General features: G+C 45.1%; 1 pseudogene; it reads left to right on the forward strand.

The window, feature by feature from the left end:
• The first annotated feature begins 867 nt into the window (after window positions 1-867).
• Window positions 868-11,627, forward strand: LOC149356727 (uncharacterized; annotated as a pseudogene).
• Window positions 11,628-12,455: the final 828 nt, after the last annotated feature.

A 12,455-nucleotide genomic window follows, 5' to 3' on the forward strand; every position in this document is an offset into this window, starting at 1 on the left:
CTTGCAGGTATCGTGAATAGAGTTTAAAAAATCTTCTCACGTCTCACCCTAGTATATTGTGCGGCGCTTCGCAAAGAAACCTGCTTTCAACGCGAATCATTTCACACGCCCGCAGCCTAAAGAAATAAAATTAGCATTTCAAGAAACAACACTACTAACGCCAAGGGGGAATTTTTTCTCTTCTTTTCAAGAATTCGCCTGTTTTGTCAGCCAGCTCTTGTGGTCGTGTCCCATTCATTTATACTGTACCAAAAAAAAGCTTATCATATGTGCTAAGAAAATAACGGGTAATGTTCTGTGCGTTTTTGTCTGTAGCACCTTCCAAGCTTGCAAAAAAGACCGGTCGCTCATGGACATCGCAAATCGCGCGCAACAGACTTGCAAATTTGCATCATGACTCCGTGCATAGTGAGCTCTGTTACAGAGAACTCGTATCACAAGGCCGTCACCATTCACACGCATAACGAATAACTTCAGTAAAGGTAGCCTATGCTCATTTCACACAGTGAAGGGTTGAAACTATGCTAATTTTGCAACACTTAAGGCGCAACATCAAGGCTCTGCTTGCATTTCACACGCGCTCTCAATATGCGGATGCATTAGTGCATTAGGATGCATTAGGATGCAGACACGTGGATCGACTCCGGATATTAGACACTCCACAACGAAATAAACTTACCAGTCAGACCAAACTCCAGTCCGATTATTTCCCATCGGTTGATTTTGGCATCCGTGTCCTTGTAATCGCAATGGGTCTTGTCGTAAAGAAAAGGGTAGGGCCGAATGCATTCCAGAAAGCGCTCAAAATCTTCAAGTCGCATGTTCATGCTGGCAAAGCAACCGCCGAGCAAATAGAAAGGTATTGGTATGCGCCGAGTGCCTCGCAGGACGCGCGCAGCCTTCGCCTCCGCCGACGGGGTCACTGAACTGGGACCGACGTCACGGTTCACGGTCGGACCCCATTGGCTGTTCTGGTCAGCGGCACGGGAAAAATAGCTCCCGGACCCATCGCTGTGCGGGACGGCACAGCAGCCTGTCTGCGGGAGAAAAACCGGCTTGTGCGGGAAGCGGCGCGCGGAAAACGTCCTGCGTTGCGCGTTTTCCCGCCAGTGTGAGCGCACCTTTACCATCCTTCTGTGCTGCCGGACGTCCCGTTCTCGCGTAACGAGCTTCAGCTGCTCGTGAACGCACTCGGTACTGGCACAGCTCCCGGCCTGGATGGGTTGACTGCGCCCTTGGTTACGGGCCTCTGGCGTGCCCACCCATCCTTCTTTCTCTTCCTTTTCGACGGTGCCCTCCGTCTCGGCCACTTTCCCTCCGCGTGGCGAAGGGGGCGGATCATCTTCCTTCCTAAGCCAAACCGTCCCTCTTCCCTTCCTACTTCCTACCGGCCAATAGTGATGAACTCAATCCTCGGTAAACTTTTAGAACGCCTACTTCACGGCCGTCTTTACTATTTCTTGCACGCCAGGGGCCATCTCCACCCCAACCAGTTTGGGTTTACCCATTCGCGCAGCGCAGTGCAAGCCCTGGCCTCGTTGCGAACGGCCCTGAAAAATTTCCGCATATCCCGCACGCCCGTAGTTCTTATATCACTCGATTTTCAGGGCGCGTTTGATAGCGTTTGGCACCCCTTCGTCCTTCGCTTCTTTCGCTGCCGCGGTCTCCCTTCCAACCTGTATCACCTCTTGCGCTCCTTTCTTTCGCAGCGCACGGTAGTCTATCGTAAAACGCACTGGTGAGGAGGTGTCCGCCAACCCCACTCTCGGCAGCCCTCAGGGATCCCCAATTTCACCCCTTTTGTGGAACGTCATAATCGCAGACCTTCTCGAATGTCCCATGCCTCCTGGCGTAACAACACATGCCTATGCCGATGATACCATTGTTCTGGTTCCGGCCCGCACGCGCCACGAGCTGGAGCAGTTGTGTGCCGATGTCCTTAACAGAATAGCCTGTTGGGCCTCTGATTCGCGGGTGCCGATCTCGTGGACAAAAACATTTTGTATGCTGTTTTCTTATGGCGTGGGCGGAATGTTAAAGCGAAATCCAACCGTTCGCTTTTCGGGTCGCCCCTTGAGTTTCAAACAGGAACTCAAAATTTTAGGCGTTGTCATCGACCGCCACCTCACTTTTCCACCGCATGCTCACTTCCTCCGCGACAAGGCAGAGATCCTCACTTCGCGTCTTGCCTCGTTTCTCTCTTTCCACCGTTCCCTCCCTCCCTGTTCTCTACATAGGCTTTATTTTCAAGTAATACAACCCGCTCTTACTTTCGCCGCGCCCGCTTGATGGTCTCGCAGCGCCAATTCTCGCCTTCGGGAGAAGGTTGTTTCTGTGCAGTGGGTCCCTTTTCTCGCTATCACAGGGGCTTTCCGCACAACGCGCACAGCTGCGCTTCAGGTACTCCTCCGGGTACCCCCTCTTCCCTTGGAATTGGATCGCCTCTGTGCAGAGTACAACCTTCTAAATGGTGTAGATCCCGTCACCTTTGGCGGTCACACTTACCTACCGTCTGATATCTTGCCCCGCTTTGATCCCTGGTGCGACCATCCCTCTCTGGCTTCTTCATTTTCCTTCGCCCGTCTTCTCCCTTCTCACTTTCCATCTCAGTCCTTCCATCCTGGCCTTCATATATTCACGGATGGCTCTTATACGTCCCACTCTGCGGGTGCTGCTCACGTCGCATTCTCATCTTCTGGCGCGCTGCGGAACGTGGGCCGGTTTCGTCTAGAGACAGCCTCTAGTGCCTTCTGCGCAGAGGCTGTTGCGTTTCATGAGGCCTGTTGTTACGCCCGGCGCGCCCCCTCTCCTTTACCCTTGCATGTCTACTCTGATTGCCTTTCTCTCCTTCAGGCTCTTCACTCTCTTTCTGCGAACGACTTACGCGTCCGAGACATCAAGCGCACTCTTGCCGCCATTTCTCTTCAGCGTCCTGTCTTCCTCTATCATGTCCCCGCCCATTGTGGTGTCTGGGACAACGAGCTCGCTGACTGGGCCGCCTCACTGGCGTCGGCGCGTGGCCTCCTGCGGCCGTCGTGGCTCTCACCCTTGTCAATTCAATTCATTATTTTATTTATTTTTCCAGAAAGTGCCTGGAGGGTCTCCTTGGCTAAAAGCTGCTCACGCAGCTTGACTAAGGCCAAGAAGACCGTTTACATAGCAGTTACAGTGAAAACATATTATAATTAAAACAGACATTTTACCTCTAATTTGCAACAGTGAATTCAAGTTTTGTACAACATTCGGAGCACTGAAATTATACCATGTAAATAACACAAGTCAGACATCAAACAAAACACACAAAAAACACATTTCAAGAAACGTGGCAAGAAATATTGTACAATTGATTTACATGAAACAAAGCACAAGAACAGAACAAGAAAAAAAACATAATGTGCAACAAAACACAGTATAACAATACAAAGTATTACCAGGGGTGAGCAATTACAAAAAACGAGACCTCAAACCTCTTCTATTCAAACCTAAAGTGTGAGTATTTTTGTTTAGTATAATTGGGAGGTTGTGTGATAACGCTTGATACTTATAAAAGGTTCGGAACCGTGGGATTTCCCACAAATCTTTGTTTCTTGTGGGTACGTTAGCGTCGCGGCGCTGCAGTGATGCTAATGACATTAGTTGATTTATTGTAGTAAGGGAGGAAAAGTAAAATGTTTTCAATAGTCGGAATTCATAAATATCCTCAATACGAAGTATTTCAAATGACCTAAAGGTACTCGTTGTAGTGGCCATTGGCTCCATATTAGCAATATGACGAATTATTCGCTTTTGTATTACTAGAAGCCTGAAGCAGTGCGCACCCGCATGCGTACCACCGTACTCAGGCTTTGGTCAGACACCTGGACCGCGGAACATTCGGACACCCTCCTGGCTGTTTTTGTCCCCTCTATTAACCGTCTCCCGCTTTTTCCCTCCACTCCGATCTCTTGTCCCTCTCCTAACTGGCCATGGTCGTTTTCCCTCGTACTTCCATCGTTTTGCTCTCCTTCCTTCGCCTTCTTGTCCATGCTGGGCAGCTGTGGGGGATGTTCTCAATTACCTGCGTGCCTGCCCTCTCACCGCAGACATAGCAGCACGGCTTCCCGGCTATCCGCACTTTCTTTCCCCTCATGACTTCCCCTCTTTGTTAGGTTCCCCTCGGTCTCGTGCGTTGCTTATTCGCGTTGCTGTTCGCGTTTCTTCCCTTCTTTCACCTGTCTCTCGTCTTTATTCCCGCCCGGATGGCTCGTAGACCTCCCTGCTATTTCTGTGCCTCCCCATGTCTCATGTGGTCGGGGGCACCATATGGCCAATATTGGTGGGCCGTGGCCCTGCCCCTGCCTCACGGGCATGTGGATGGCATGTGGACCTTGATATTTGCTGGCTTTGCGTGCGCACGCAGTCTTTGTTTTGTTTGCTTTTCGTTTTTCGTGTTTATTTTTATTTATTTTTGCCTTTCCTTTTCTTTTCTCTAGCTGTTATATTTTTCATGTTTTAATTGTTTTTTTTTTAACTTTTCGCTCGTTCTATTTCTTTGCTTTTTTACATGCCTTTTTGTCATTTACTTGATCCGCTTTTCTATTTCCCCTTTTTTCATGTACCCCTTCTGCTTTCTTAAGCCCGGTATCTCCTGTTTGTTCGTTTTTTTTTCTCCTCGCTTTCTTTTCCTGCCTCTTCTTCCGTCCTACAGATCCCCGCACCTTCCCTCCTCCTGGCCGCCTGCTAGCCTGTCTGAAGAATCGGGGCACGCTGGACCCATCCCTGTTTCATGTTCATTTCGTCCTTCTTAATCCTTCAGGGGCGTCTTGCCTTAAAAATCACTTTTCCCCGCCCATCATTTGTGCCTTTTTTTTTTCCTCTCTTGTAATTGGTTTTTCTTAAATTTTCTCTTGGGCGTTGGCCCCTTTTCTTTTATGTTTAATTGGATCGCCTGCGATAACCTCTGGTTGGGTGCGGGTTTCCTCTCAAATTTTTGTTTATTTTATTTCATTTCTTGAGAGTTTACTATAAAAAGGGTGAAGATGCCTGCAGCCTTGCCCAACATGAGGCTTGGCTGTGTCAGGAGTGGAAAAGACCGAATTCAGACACTGAGCAGCTGCGCTGCCGGCTCGAAATTACTCACAAGGGAAGGGTGCAGGACCTCTGCCAAATGCCTGTCGCTGTGGCACTTGTGAAGTACCCCTATTTGGCAGATGTGGGCTTGGCGAGTGCTTGATAATCATGCTTTTATGCAGTGCTTGAAGAGGTCTTCTGTGCTGTTAAATGCGATTGTTTGGTGGGTTGTGCAAAATCAGGATGGGTCACATTTGTGAAATTGTATATTTAGGGGACAAATGCATCAATATTATTTCAAATGAATGAAAAAACAAAGTACAATGTATAACAGTGACTAAATCGCAGACACGTCCCTAGTGTTCCTGCCTATGGCAAATAAACAAGCATGGCTGTTGGAGCTGCGTGGTGGCTCAGTCGTTATGCACTCGGCTGCTGACTAGAAAGACGCGGGTTTGATCGCAGCCTCAGCAGTCGAATTTTAATGAAGGCCTAAAGGCCCGTGTACTGTGCGGTGTCAGTGCACATGAAAGAGGCCCAGGTGGTCGAAATTTCCCGAGCCCCCTACTACAGCCTGTGTTGCTTTGCTACGTTAAATGCCATAAGATTAATAAAACCAATCCTTAACTTTTGGAAGCAGGTCATTTCCTTTGAGCCGGTGACATGGCCCCAATTTCTTGGGAACTGTAAGGTCGGTTTTTTATGCTGTGTCCATCGTTTCTTTATTGTCCTCTTTTATGGCGTGTTCAATTGCAGTCATTGCTTGCAAATGTTAAAAACATGCATTGGCCACCTCTGAGAGCCTGAACTGTCTCTTCCATGAAAAATTTAACTAGTGGCAAAAGCAGCCATTCACATCTGGCAAACTGGCGTAGCCTGTCAAATAAAATAAGCACCGCAAATCTCAGTGCAGTGACCATGCTCAGCAGCACACTCCAGTCAGTAGCTGGCACATCAAGCTTGTTTCACTGGCTGTTGCACAAAGAGAGCTCTAAACAAAGCATGCTTAAAGATGCACATTGGGATTTGACCATTTTGTAATTTTAAATTTCCCTCCAAGTTCATGCTGCCTGGTTGAATACTGGCAAGCTTGAACTTGGCAAATCAGTATATTTAGAAGTTAACGATAAGGCTTGAATTCAGTTTGAGGAGAGCGCAGCAAGGTATGGAAAGAAAGTGCTGTATGTAATAACGTTAAGAAACATGAGGAAGGCAGCATGGACCATAGAAAAATGCGTGAGTGATATATTATAGACGAAATAAAAAACAAATGGACATGGGCAAGCCATTTAACGAAAACAGCGAATAACATAAGGTCTTTTGCAGTAACAGAGTGGATTCCAAGAAAAAGTAAACGCTGTAGGGATTGGCAAACAGTTCAGTGGGAGGAGGGGATTAGTTTGCAGTGATCAGATGACTGCAGCTGGTGCAGGGCAGGGATAACTAGGTCAGCAGGAAAGGCTTCCTTCAGCAGCAGACATAGGCTGACGATAATCTGAAGGTTTTTGTGCAATGAGGAGGTTTAAAAATATGTTGGGGAAACAAATTTTTATACCTTGTAATGTTCATGGTTGCACATAGTGTTGTTACAATAGCCTTACAAATTTCTGTCAGCTCTAAAAATTGAATTGTGTGTTAGATGCCAAATTTTAGTGCAGTTACAGCAATTCTGCATAAACTGTTTTGGCAATGTTCTAGTTTCTCCATGACTTCAACCTACTTATCAAGCAAGACGGAGTTCAGGCCATTGAAGCAGGTGTTCAAACTGTGCTGGGCCTAGTGCTAAGAGATAGTCTTGGCACAAAAAGGGAAGACATGCTGCCTATCCTAGAAGCCAACAAAGCTGCCGAAAGTCTAAGGCGTCAGAAACGTGAGTGTTTGAAGCTTGTTTAGGCTCATTGTTATGTTTAGTTTTTGGGCCTGCCATCTGAAAAGGTAAACATTATGAAAAAAAACGCAATAGTTCTATTTTCTGAGTCGAGAAAGCTCAGTTAACTCTGGGTGTAAGTGCTCCAAGAGTAGCCATAGATTCACCCCTGAATATTGGTGCTTGTTTGTGCCTTTGGTGAGTTACTAAGATGGTTGCTGTGCAGGTGACATGACGCTTCCTTCAATTTTTTGATGCTGTGCATTGTACTGCAGCCAGGTGCGCTAACGCTATTGTAATGCTTTTAGGAACAAAAGTATTGCCTCTACGAGGTGTCTGATGTACCTGGCAGTTATTTTCAGTATTCTGTGTCCATGTGGGGCATGACGAAAACTGATATCATTGCTGCTTATGCACTCGCGGTCATTCCGGCATTTGAGGAAAAGCTGGCTTTAGCGTTGTAGTACTTTAAAAGGTTGAAGCAATCTTGGTTTATTTCATGTCTCACTTCACTATATCGGCCATTCACATCATAGCCATTGCTAGGCTGTTGACAGCAAAACAGATCAGAGGAGAAATTCAGACAAATTATTCAGAAGTCTTATGCGAATTCGACATGGTGATCCATATATTACAGTCTTGTACACCATTACAAAGAAGGAAACGTGCAATTCAAGCTTAATGTCTATACACTTTTAATGCTGCGGCCAGACTGGCTGACATACTGCATTTACTCGTGGAATTTCTGCATCCCTAATTTATTACCGGATTTATAACAACAACTCGCATATTTTGCACTTCCTGCTGTGCAAGCACACCAGCATGCTTGCGGGTGCACGCAGGGCAGGCTTCGAAACATTAGCGCAGCCAGGTTGCCGTGCACAGCTGTGAAAGGTGAGTGAGTGGTGCAAAGAGAGTCAGTAAATCATTTGTAAATTGGTTCCAGTAAGGAAGAGTCACTTGCGTGCCATTTATCCGGCTGGCTCGCACCTGTGGTCATTTTCCCATACTAGTGGCTGCAATACTTGCAAACTTCTAGTAACCTCTGGAGCATGCATCGCGACAGAATGCGAAACTTCCGAACTGTTAGCTGTTCTGTTTGTCGCAACTCCGCCAGGCCGCTAGCGAGGGCACTGTTTTATCGTCTTGCATTTCTGTTTGCCTCTTACTGATGGCTTTGTGACTGTATCGTTCATTGTTTATTGCTTCGAGCTGTGCACGTGTTGTCATGCATCTCGTGGGGAAGTAGACATACCTCGTGTTTGGGGCAGGCGCAGGGGGGTTGGGGGGTGAGGTATGTGTTGACATATATTTGGAGTCAAAGGTTTCTTTTGGCTAACGTGATTTGCATGGTTGACTTATATGCGGCAAAATGTCGTATACGTTGTGCGTTGAGACCTTTCCAGAGTTTTTTTTACATGTTCGGAAAATCTCCTTGTAATTTGCACACCCCTTTTTAAAGCTTCAATTTTAGGGAAAAAAACTGCACAAGTTACGCTAGTAAATATCAACAATTTTCCTGCATAAAAGAATCTTGTGGAACTTGTGGACCACACACGTGCTGTTTGAGCATGTAGCTTTTTGTGTTTTTTGCTGCAGCCAGCAGAAGCTAATATGCACCACATTCAGTACCCACAGCTGTGCTTTATGTGACCCTGGTTTTCTGCCTTAAAACATGTCAGCCAGACTGGCCATTGCATTCATGACCACTCAGGGGGACATGAAAGGCTGTTGGAAAGCAAAACAAACTTGAATTTGCTCACCCACTGCCGCTTTTGTGAGCATTGACTTGAGGATATCAAAATATTATCCAGGAGCAAAGATAGACAAGGGCGTGAACTGTCCTCATTAAGATGCATGCATGAAAGAAGACATTGCAAGCAACGGGGGCATGGTAGAATGTTTGTTTTTTCACACGGTGATATTGATCGTGGTAGGAAAGTATAGTGTAATCATTTGACAGTAATTATACAAAAAAGTAGAAGAATGAAATGCTGTTGGTGCAGCATGAACTCATGATCTCCATAGCATTTGCAGCGTTGCATGCATACAAACTGAGCAACAAAGGCATTCCCCCTTTTCTTTTTTCTAAAGCATTCACGCGGTTTGGATTGCATTTGTGGCATTTGCTTGTCTGTCCTTGCCGAAATGGTTATGCAAGTGATTGTTTACTGTAAACACGGTCGCCACAGAAGAGCGTTCTTCTATGCTTTCCTTGCTTTCAGCGACTGTTTGTTTGTGCATGTCATGTTGTGTGAACAGGTGCAAAACGCAATAATGCCAACCATACACAGCATCTATTGAAGTGAGGACTTGATGTTGTCTTGTTCCTTTGGACCTTTTGGTGTTTAAACAATACATATTCTATTACAGGATGAAAACTTATGCAGGATTTCTCATTTTTGTTGCAGATATCCATGAAGTACGAATCTTAAAGCTTTTGGCTAAAATAATTTGCCAGCCAAAGGCAACGGAGACAATGTTTGTGCCCGTGGTAAGCTCATCTTCTATAAGGCTGCTAAAAAGGTTGAAATAAAGTTGCAAGCGCATGAAGTCTGTCATAACGCTGTGCAACATTAGCCTAAAATACAGCATGCTTATGTTGTGGAAAGGATTCATCTCCCAGTCATTCTCAGACGTCTGTGCTTGTAGTTACTAAGTCTAGCAGCGCTATACATATATTACGGTTCGTGGCTCTGCATTCCTCATTAGGGAAAGTATATTGCAAAATTAGAAATTAGGCGCCGTTCTTGGCTTAAATTTGCTGGTACAAAAATAAGCAGCTGTATTAATCCATAAGGTACTGATGGAGGTTTACTATTCGTATACTTTCTTCACTTGCCTCAGAATTCCTTATTTAGAGTACAAGCACAATAAATCTGCACAAACATAGCTTCATTCATTCTCGCTTTGGTACAACTTGATAACATTGCGTAATAATACATAAGCACCTTTCTTAGAAAGCAGCTGTTTCCTAATTGGTTACAGATGTGCACGACTTGTAGAAAACACATTACCGAACCACTCATTTAAACAGTAGTGATGTAGAAAATTCAAGAACAAATTGTGTTTGGACGCAACTGTGGCACAGCATTACTCTCGAAGGCTCACTACACTTCCTGAATTCCACCACGTGGTACTTTATTCAGTGCTCCTTGGTCGTGGAACAGTGCACATTTACTTTCGAAGCTTTTTTTTTTCGTTCATAGAAAAGATTGAAGCATTGCCTTTTTGTTAGCCCAGTATACATATAGACCATGTACAAAGGCGGTCTTAATTCTTTATTCCCTCGAAATAGCCTTTGCATTTTGAATGAGGCGAATTCAGTTAAATGTATGCTGTGGGGCATTAGCAACAAGGCACATGAAGGAGCACTTCACTGACACTCTTAAAAGCACATAGAAAAATAATATAGCATCCAGATGCACATAAATTGTCCACTAGAGCCATGACTAAAGAATTTGCAGCCCATGTACTAAATGGTACTTTTTTTTCTGCTTGGAATTGTGGCCATTTCTCATGCTGTCTTGCATAGGTGTCGCATAAATTGTGCTTGATGCTGTTTTATGCTATTATTGTGCTAAGTTTACTTGTTTCTTTTTAACGGATGATGTTAGAACAACTTGGAATTGATCATTTAATCTGCATATTTAGGTCATACATTCTGTATCTGTCACTGTGACCCGCCACTAGTAAGCTCACTGCTTGTCATGTGCATTTATTCCTTGTGATGTCAGCACATGTTAAAGGACCTCAGGTCGTCTGCATTAATCCGGAGTAGTCATTGCGGCATCTCTTATAGCCCGTGTCACATCAGGGGGAATCGACTCAAAACATGCAGTGGGAAAGTGAGTTTCCCTCCAGAAGCACCAGCCACCTCCTCACCCCTCTAGCGTCAGGGCTGCCAACCAACCCACTGTTACACTCTACTCACCTCTGCCCACCTTCACCTTTCACAAAAATTACGTTCAGTGTGTGAAGTCTCGGCTTAAAATAAAAGCATCAAAGTAATCGTGGAGTGTAAATCCAGCTGCTTTCGCAGAATTATACAGCAGTTGTCTGTCCCCCAATTTTTTCTTTCTTTTAGCATTTCATTTTTTGTGTGCTGTTGTTATTGTGAATGTAAATAAGTTCGCCCATCTATCCGTTTTATCATTGTTGTAAGTGGTCACGTGCAACCAGGCACATGGCGACACCATATTGCTCTACCACAGTGAAGTCAGATTCTTTACGTGGTGTTGTCTGAGAGAGCAAAAAATGCATGCAGGTCCTAGAGAGGAGAAACTGAGACAATACCATGCATTCCAAAGAGATATTATGTCCCACTCATTACACCCTTATATATGTGCACTGGCATGGTTTCTTGCCCTGACTGGGTGCCTATAATATATTCTGAACATTACTGTTTTACACTGTCTTTGTTTATGCAGGATGGAGAGAAGCCATCGACACCGTGCATTTTGTACTCCAACGGAGATATCGAGCAGGCCGATGATTATTTTCTGTATGTGGAGAAGCAACGGCTTTTTAGTGTAATTGATGCAATTCAGGGACTTGCCGGCTTGATGGCTGCATACTGGCTATTTAACATCAGCTAGCCAATGGCAGCGTACAGCATGTGCTGCGTAGTAGAACACCTATGAATGTTTAAAAGCCAAAGGCAGCCGCCCAGAGGTTCATTTCAAGCTTCAAGCCGGACTTCATGTTTTAGGAATCTACAGCAAATGTATATAAAGGAAGCCAACAGTCACTTAGGCTAAGGAAAGCATGAGGGAATTTTTTTTTATTTCTGGTGTTGATCAGTGCGAAATTATCAGTGTTCATTTAATGCATAAAAGATGATTAAAATCAGAATTTCTAATCGTATTTTTAGGCACAAAATGATTGCACTATTTTTTTTTCACTGATCAGCACCACAAATAAAACAATTTTCTTGTGTTTTCCCTGGTTCGGTGTCTGTTGGCCTCCTTCATATTCATGTGATAACGAGCCCCTCATTTCTCAACCGTTCAATAAACCGTTCTCAACTGTTCAATAAATGAGTTCACTGAGTACACTGTATTGTCTGCATCACTGCATGCATGCTTGCACATGCATGCATTTAAAGACAAGGCTTCAACAACACAGAGCATGCACATTTATTGCTGCAGTAGCGAGCAGAAGGGCACCGCGCAAGACAGCTGATGGCGGTTTGCATAATAAAAGTGCAATAACTTGCACCAGTCCATTATAGCTAAGCGCGCGTGTAAAGCGCCGCAAAATGTGCACCTTTATAACCCCCTTTTATTGAAGGCTGCAGATCTTACACCCTTTTATCAAAGGGTGCATATGCGCTTGCAGTACCCTCCCTAACACACTTTTCTAAAAGGGTGCAGGTGTGTGGTGGGTAAAAGGGTGCAGGGGTGCAGGGACCTTGAAAAGGTTTCTACAATCATATTCTATTGCAACAACTCTATAGAGGTGGTCTTTACGAGTATTCTAGTCCGATTCAGAAAGCCGCGCGTGGAACAAACAATTTACAAACAATTTTTTAAACTTG

The sequence above is a fragment of the Amblyomma mixtum genome, chromosome 3 (genome assembly GCF_055824585.1).
Source record: "Amblyomma mixtum isolate Tamu chromosome 3, ASM5582458v1, whole genome shotgun sequence".
Classification (NCBI taxonomy): domain Eukaryota; kingdom Metazoa; phylum Arthropoda; class Arachnida; order Ixodida; family Ixodidae; genus Amblyomma; species Amblyomma mixtum.